The sequence below is a fragment of the Saccostrea cucullata genome, unplaced genomic scaffold (assembly GCF_032062105.1).
Source record: "Saccostrea cucullata isolate Sc308-1 unplaced genomic scaffold, CSIRO_AGI_Scuc_v1 ctg603, whole genome shotgun sequence".
In the NCBI taxonomy this organism is placed as follows: Eukaryota; Metazoa; Mollusca; class Bivalvia; order Ostreida; family Ostreidae; genus Saccostrea; species Saccostrea cuccullata.
Window position 1 is genome coordinate 53,133 of NW_026921972.1, and position 7,406 is coordinate 60,538.

The following is a 7,406-nucleotide window of genomic DNA, read 5'->3' on the forward strand; positions in this document are numbered from 1 at the left end:
TAGAGACTTGACAACGATTCCCATTGGCCAAGAATTACGGGGTAGTTCTTTATCGCAAAGTAACACCACATCACCAGATGATAGATTTCTTTGGGGTAGATTCCACTTACGGCGCATCTGAAGAGTGTTCAAGTATTCTGTCTTCCATCGTCTCCAGAAAATAGATGCTAAGTGTTGTACCCTCCTCCACTGTGTCTGTAACAACTCGCTCTTGTTAACATGATCAGAGAACAGTTTGTTGTCTTTAACACTTGTTTTCTGAGTGAGTAGAGTTGATGGGGATAACACAAATGAATTCTCAGGATCTGTAGGTACCGACACAAGGGGTCTTGAGTTGATTATGGATGAAGCTTCTGCTAGGAACGTAGTGAGCACCTCATGCGTTAAACTCCTAGATCCGTAGTCGAGTAGCATAGCATCCAGTATACGTCTGGTGATCCCAATCATACGTTCCCACACTCCTCCCATGTGAGAGGAGTGGGGAGGGTTGAAGATCCACGTTGTTCTCTGCTCGTTGAGAAAGTTGTGGAGATGTTCATCCTCTACATTTATCACATTGACCTTTAACTCCTTGGCAGCACCAATGAAATTTGTTCCTCTGTCAGATCGAAAGACGTGAACAGGCCCACGAATGGCGATAAATCGACGGAGCGCATTTATAAATGAAGATGACGTCATTTCCTCTATGACTTCGATATGTACAGCCCTGGTAACGAGGCAAGTGAATAGAGCAGCCCATCTTTTACTGTTTGCTGCGCCACCTCTGGTACGTCGTGTGATGATATTCCACGGTCCAAAAATGTCAACTCCAACGTTAGAGAAGGGTGGTTGTCCTGGTATGAGACGATCCTCAGGTAAGTTAGACATTTTCTGGTATTCTGGTACTTTTCTAGAAGCTTCCTGCAAGTGACGCACTTGTGAAGGACAGATGACACAAGTCTTTTACCTCCGACGATCCAAAATCCAGATGAACGAATATGACCCTCTGTAATATGACGTCCTTGGTGTTTGACATCTGAGTGAAGTTTCCTGACGATAAGAGTAGTTACATGATGTTTTGCGGGTAGAATCATTGGATTCTTGAATGAAGCATCAGCACTGAGGTTTCGCAAACGACCACCAACACGTAAAATGCCTTCACTGTCAATGAACGGGTCTAGTTTTTGAATAGGACTGTTTTTTGACAAAGGTTTAGAGTCCTGTAAGTTTTCAATTTCCTCAGAATAGAATTTCTGTTGAATGTCTCTGATAATGACCATTTCAGCTTTGCACAGAAGGTCAACATCACTCATCATGTTCTCTGCTTTACGACACTTCTGAATAAATCCATAAACTTTAGCAACCACTGCTACAAGTTTGTTCCACTTTGAGAATTTTGTGAGGAAATCATTGCTCAGGCCGTAAGCTGATTTTGTCTCAATGTCAGTTTTGTTACAGCGGATTTCCTTGTCTTCCTCGGGACTCACAAGAGGAAAATGTTCTTCAGAAGTTATGTCTGTTTTTTCTAGGTTAGAGATCCAGACACAGTTCTGCATTTCCCTCGGGAGAATTCCTCTCGTGCTAACATCTGCTGGGTTGATTTCACTACGTATGTAAGACCATTGTGACGGATCACTAAGACTTAGGATGTGAGCAATACGATTAGCGACGTACACAAAAAATCGTTTCTTAGCATTGTTTATGTATCCTAACACAATCTGACTGTCACTAAAATATTTCACATCGTCTATTTCTATCTTTAGCTGTTCTTTTGCTGTTTGTCCTACATTTACACCAAGTACCGCGGCACAAAGTTCTAGTCTAGGGATTGTATGTCCACTGACAGGGGCCACTTTCGCTTTCCCTAAAACGAAGCCTTGAGAAGTAGAACCATCGGGATAGTGCACCTTTAAATAGCAAACAGCAGCTATGGCTAGTTCGGACGCATCACAGAAAATGAGTAGTTCTTTCCTATGTGCTTCACTCAGATTAGGAACAATCACTCGAGGAATTTGTAACTTTTCCAAGTCGGGTAAGTCATTCTTCCATTTCTCCCATTCTTCAAGTAGGTAATCAGGTAGGGCTTCATCCCAGTCTGACGTGTCTGACACTACTTTCCGCAAAATGATCTTGCCCTGAATAATAACTGGGGCGATGAATCCGAGAGGATCATAAAGACGGTTCACAACAGAAAGTACACCTCTCCTTGTAGACGGTTTGTTTTCACTAGAAACTTTGAATCTAATGGTATCTGTCTGTAAGTCCCACAGAAGTCCAAGACTGCTTTGAGTTAAGGCATCCTTATCGAAATTCAGGTCAACAAGGTTCTTGGCAAGGTCATTAGAATCAAAGGCTTCCATAACTTCTTTGACGTTAGATGCGAATTTGTGAAGTCTTATGTTACCATACTCCTTCATGGCATCCTGAGTTTTGTGTATGAGGCTGACTGCCTCATAAGTAGTTGCACAAGATTTCAAGCCGTCGTCTACGTAAAAGTCGTTCACAATGAAGTCTTTCACTTCCTGTCCATGGGTCTTAGCAGCTAGCTCACCAATGCGACGTAAACCATACATTGCCACGGAAGGAGAGGAGCGATTGCCAAATACGTGAACTTTCATGCGGTAAGTAACCAGTGGTTTTTCAAAATCATAATCCTTGTGCCACAAGAAACGTAAATAGTCACGATGGCCTTCATCCACCAGAAATGAGTGAAACATGCTTTGAATGTCAGCAACTACGGCTACTCTTTCCTTCCTGAAACGAATGAGAATTCCCAGGAGATTGTTTATGAAGTCAGGTCCTTGTAACAGCTGTTGGTTCAAGGACACACCCTTGAATTCCGCTGAGGAGTCGAAGACACCACGAATTTGATCAGGTTTATGAGGATGGTAGACTCCGAAAAGTGGAAGGTACCAATGTTCCTTATCCGGTAGTATATATGGACCCAATTCTGCATGATCACAGTCAAATATTTTCTGCATAAATGTAGTGAAATGTTCCTTCTTGACGTTGTTTTTTCTTAAGGAGGCATCAAGACATTTAGCACGAAACAATGCTTGTGAGTAGTTGTCTGGAAGTTGTTCACGATTTTGCCGGAAGGGCAATGGAGCGGTCCATTTTCCTTCGGTTGGATCAAGATGAAACTTGTCGTCCATAATCTTCAGAAAAGTGCGATCTTCAATCGAGAGGCCGAGTTTATTGTCATCTGGTGTTTTCTTGAAGATATCTGTTTTTCCGATGACAGTCTTGTTCGTAGTGATGACAGTGTTCTGTATGTTTAACGTTTGTTTGCAAGGTTCCAACATTGTAGGTCGACCACTTTTATTGATAAAAGTTCTGTTGACGTGTAATGGTGGAATGTGTTTTCCAGACAAACAAACATCTCCAATAATTGTCCATCCTAAAGGAGATCGTTGAGCAAAAGGAAAACGTGGTGGTCCTAATCTCTGATCAATAACGTGATGTGCCTCTGGAAGATCCCGTCCGATAAGCAGGAGGACGTCCATAGATGGATCTAACGGATGTAGGTCTCGAGCAATATCCTGCAGGTGTGGATAATGACGAGCGATATCCGGTGTAGGAATTTCCGTCTGACTGTTTGGTATGTTATCGCACTCCAAGACAGGTGGTAATTTCAACTGATGATTGTCACTGATTGGCTCGATGACAAGGTTGTCAGCAACACGCCCACTACTGGTAACCTTGCCTGAACACGATTGCATTGTGTAGTCAACTGGCAGAGTTTTGATACACAAAGAGTCAAAAAGGTAACTTTTACCTAGAGTTTTGTTGCTTTGGTCATCCAACATAGCGTAAGTCACAATCGATGCTTGACGTTGACCTTGAACATATACGCGCACTGGTACAATCCTTGCACACGACTTTCCACTAAATTCACCACAAATATCAGTACAGTTAGAAGAAACTGACTGCTTCACATTTCCAGAAAGTGAGTTTTCCTCCTCGCCATGGTTTAGTCGGGAAGAAGAATTCCTGGACATCTGACGGTTACTAACATCCTCATGAAGAGCTGTACAGTGGTAGGTACTTTTACACACATCACACAAAACTTTGGATTTGCATCGATTAGCGAAATGATCTGACGTTTCACAACAACGAAAACAAATGTTATGATCTCGTAGAATGTGTTTGCGTTCCTCGATACTTTTGGTTCTGAAAGCTTTACACTTGTTTATAGTATGTCGAGATCCTTTGTGAATCAAACACTGATGTCCGCTATTCACTGTTTCTGATGAAATGTCAGTTTTGTGGGTAAATACGGCAGATTTAACTTTACTTTGTCCTTTGCGATCAAGGCGGTTCTCCTTATTAGAATCATCAAATATCAACCCAGGATCATTTCTGATGATGCTCATCTCACCAATGAATGTCACAAACTCACTGAAAGGAGGAAAGATTACACAGTGTTCTTTCTTGTAATGGACAACACGAGTTATCCACTTCTCCTGAAGATAACGAGGAAGTTGTTGAACAATTGGTTTTAATCCAAGGGATGAATCAAGGTATGAAAACATCACACTGTATTCTGGAATAGCTTTCACGGCCTGCACCTCGCAAAGTAGGTCATGAAGTTCATATAACTTCTTGTGGTCTGTGAAATCTGTTATAACTTGCAGACGAGATTTCAGGCTTGATTCTATCAATTCAGGCGATCCGAATCGTTCATCCATACGTTTCCAGATATTGAATAAGCATAGTTCTGGATTACTCGCACATGAAGCTCTAAGACTCATAATCAGTCTGTTAGCTTCTGAGTTTTTGTTTGTACAATTGGTGAGAAGAGTTAATTCTTCCAGTGGTGAACACCTTATTTCTGACACCATCGTCTTAAACTGTGTTTTCCACACTACATATCGATCTGGTTTGTCATCAAAACGCTGTTGTTGAAAACTTTCCAACAGTAAGTTCTTTTTGAGAAGGAAATTCGAGGCATCTGAATAGTTCTGTGATGGTAAATTCACGGTAGACTGCGTTGGTATCTGTAGCAGCGGAGAACAATAATTGTCAACATTTCTGTGAAGATGGTTTGTACGAGTTCCACTATTGAATATGAAAGGCTCAGCATTGGGGTTCAATGTGAGATTGTCAACAAAGTTTCTTGTTTTCTGCTCACCAGATACACTAGGAACACTGGGTTTTAAATCTTGATGTTCCGTGGTTTCTTCCTCCTCTTCAAGTTCAAATTTAAGACGCATATTTGCAATGTCCAGTTCTTCCTGTTTTTGCAGTAGATCCAATTCCACATCTATATCTTCCTGTTGCTGTTGACTTTGAGCTTTGTGGATTTTGTCTTCTAGGGTAATTTTGGACTTTTGTTTTTTCAGTTTTGCAGACTGTTCAGCAATTTTAAGGCGGGTTTTAGCTTCCTCCACTTTCTGTTGTGAACGTCTACTAAGGGTTGATGATTTAGAACTTGCTGTCTTATGAGACGGGTTAGAGTTCACTTCCAACTGGACCAAATCAATATCATCTTGTACTTTCACTAAAGCGTTTTGAACCTTCTTATTTATCTCGTTAAAATTCTTCCGTATAGTGTCTAACTCTTGTGTACTATCAGCTGTATGTTTTCTATCGAGGTAATCACCAAATTCTTCATGATAATCTTTGTAACGCTTGAAACTGTCCTCAAGTTTTTCTTTCACTGACTTTAATGCGTAGATCTCTTTTGCAGATGAAGCACATTCTATCAATACACTTTCAATATCCTCTGAGAAGCGTAAAAGTATGTCTCTATACCTCTGAACTTTTTCTTGATATTGTTCTTGTGCTTTCTGTGTGAGGGTGTGCACTCTACGTGACGTATCTTCGTCCTCTGTAGAAATCTTCCCCAGGTTATGAGCCATGTCTGTGTAGTTGAAACTCTGGAACGTTTCACCAATCTTTTCACTATGCTGCCTCCATTAATAACACAGCTAGTTAACCGTTGTTCTATGATTTATTGTGACGAAACATAACGAAACGAAACGAAACGAAACGGTGAAAAGATTGTGGGCAGAGTAAACAACTGTAATAACAGTATGACTGTACATGTACTGAGTAAGGCGACGAGTGCCAGAAAAATCTCGTGCAACACGCACGGAAATAACAATTACAAAACAAAAAAGAAAACCAAGGCATGCCGGAAGAAAAAATTCCGGACTACAAGACGGCACAATTTATGTAATATTTGACAAATATCTCCTGTTACTGGCATGTGGTGATCTCAAATGTTTTGATTGAAAAATTAAAATAATTCCACATACGAAAAAGACTTGTTTTAAAAATAAAAAAAAAATAGTTATACTCTGTTCTTTTTCATTTTTTATGAAGTTTATGTATGTTTGTCTATAAATGTTATTGTATAGATAAAAAATGTCCTGACTTGTACCTGTTTTCTTTTCCATCATATTTGTGGTTTTTGTTGTGAATTTTAATTGGATGTTGGTATTATTTTAACATACATCATCTTAAAATAGCTTAAAGGTCATTGGACTCTTTTTCAGTTTTCATATTTCTTATTTAATTTATTCACTGAAGAGATAGCTACAATGACATAGCAAATCCATTTAAGTTAACTAGAAGCTACAATAATCTTACTGCCAAAACAAAACACAGTTTAGGGGTTTGGTTAATTACCGGTATATTTCACCTGTTTTAAAATCGCAAATTTATAGCGTACAGAATATGTGCGACTATCACATAAATTGGACAAAGAGAGAGGGAGACAATGGATGTTCATTGATTTTAGCCCTAATCAATGGAGGGATACGCTTGCTGGCTATATTAATCAGCTGTTGGGTTAAATTACTTCAGAGTCCTAGTTATGATATTTACTTTGTGTGGAGAGGACAGGTATTATATTGATTTGTTTATGTCAGAAGTTTCCAAAACCTTTTGTCCCTCATTTCAAAGCAAGAGAGAGAAGAAGACATGCTTGAAAAGAGCTTTTTTAAAAAAATTTGCATAGCTGTCAAAATTGCAAGTCAAAATTGGTGTATGCAAAATATGAGCACCTATTCTGAGAGATTTTTCAATATTTCCAATCAGTGTAAATGAATAGGCTCTATGTACCTCATTTGTTATCAAGCACTAGATACATGGATGAATTATTTAGCTTGGGCAGTTGGGCACCTATTAGTTTATGGTCAAGTCCTACTCCCCACAGGATACATATTAACAACTTTGTAATGTGGCCTTTGGTCATGTCTATATAGCTAAAAAATGTGTAGGTCTTCATTCATTACACATACTTGCCAATTTAATGCTGATAGTATTAATAGTACCAAATATAACACTACCTGTACAAGTAAGGTAGCACTTTAAAGTTGATTAATTACTCTGCAGATTAAGAAATCTCAGTATAGGAGAATTCAGTATTTTTCATCCCTTTATTTTGTTCAGTCCTCTCAATATTGGACAAATTGTCA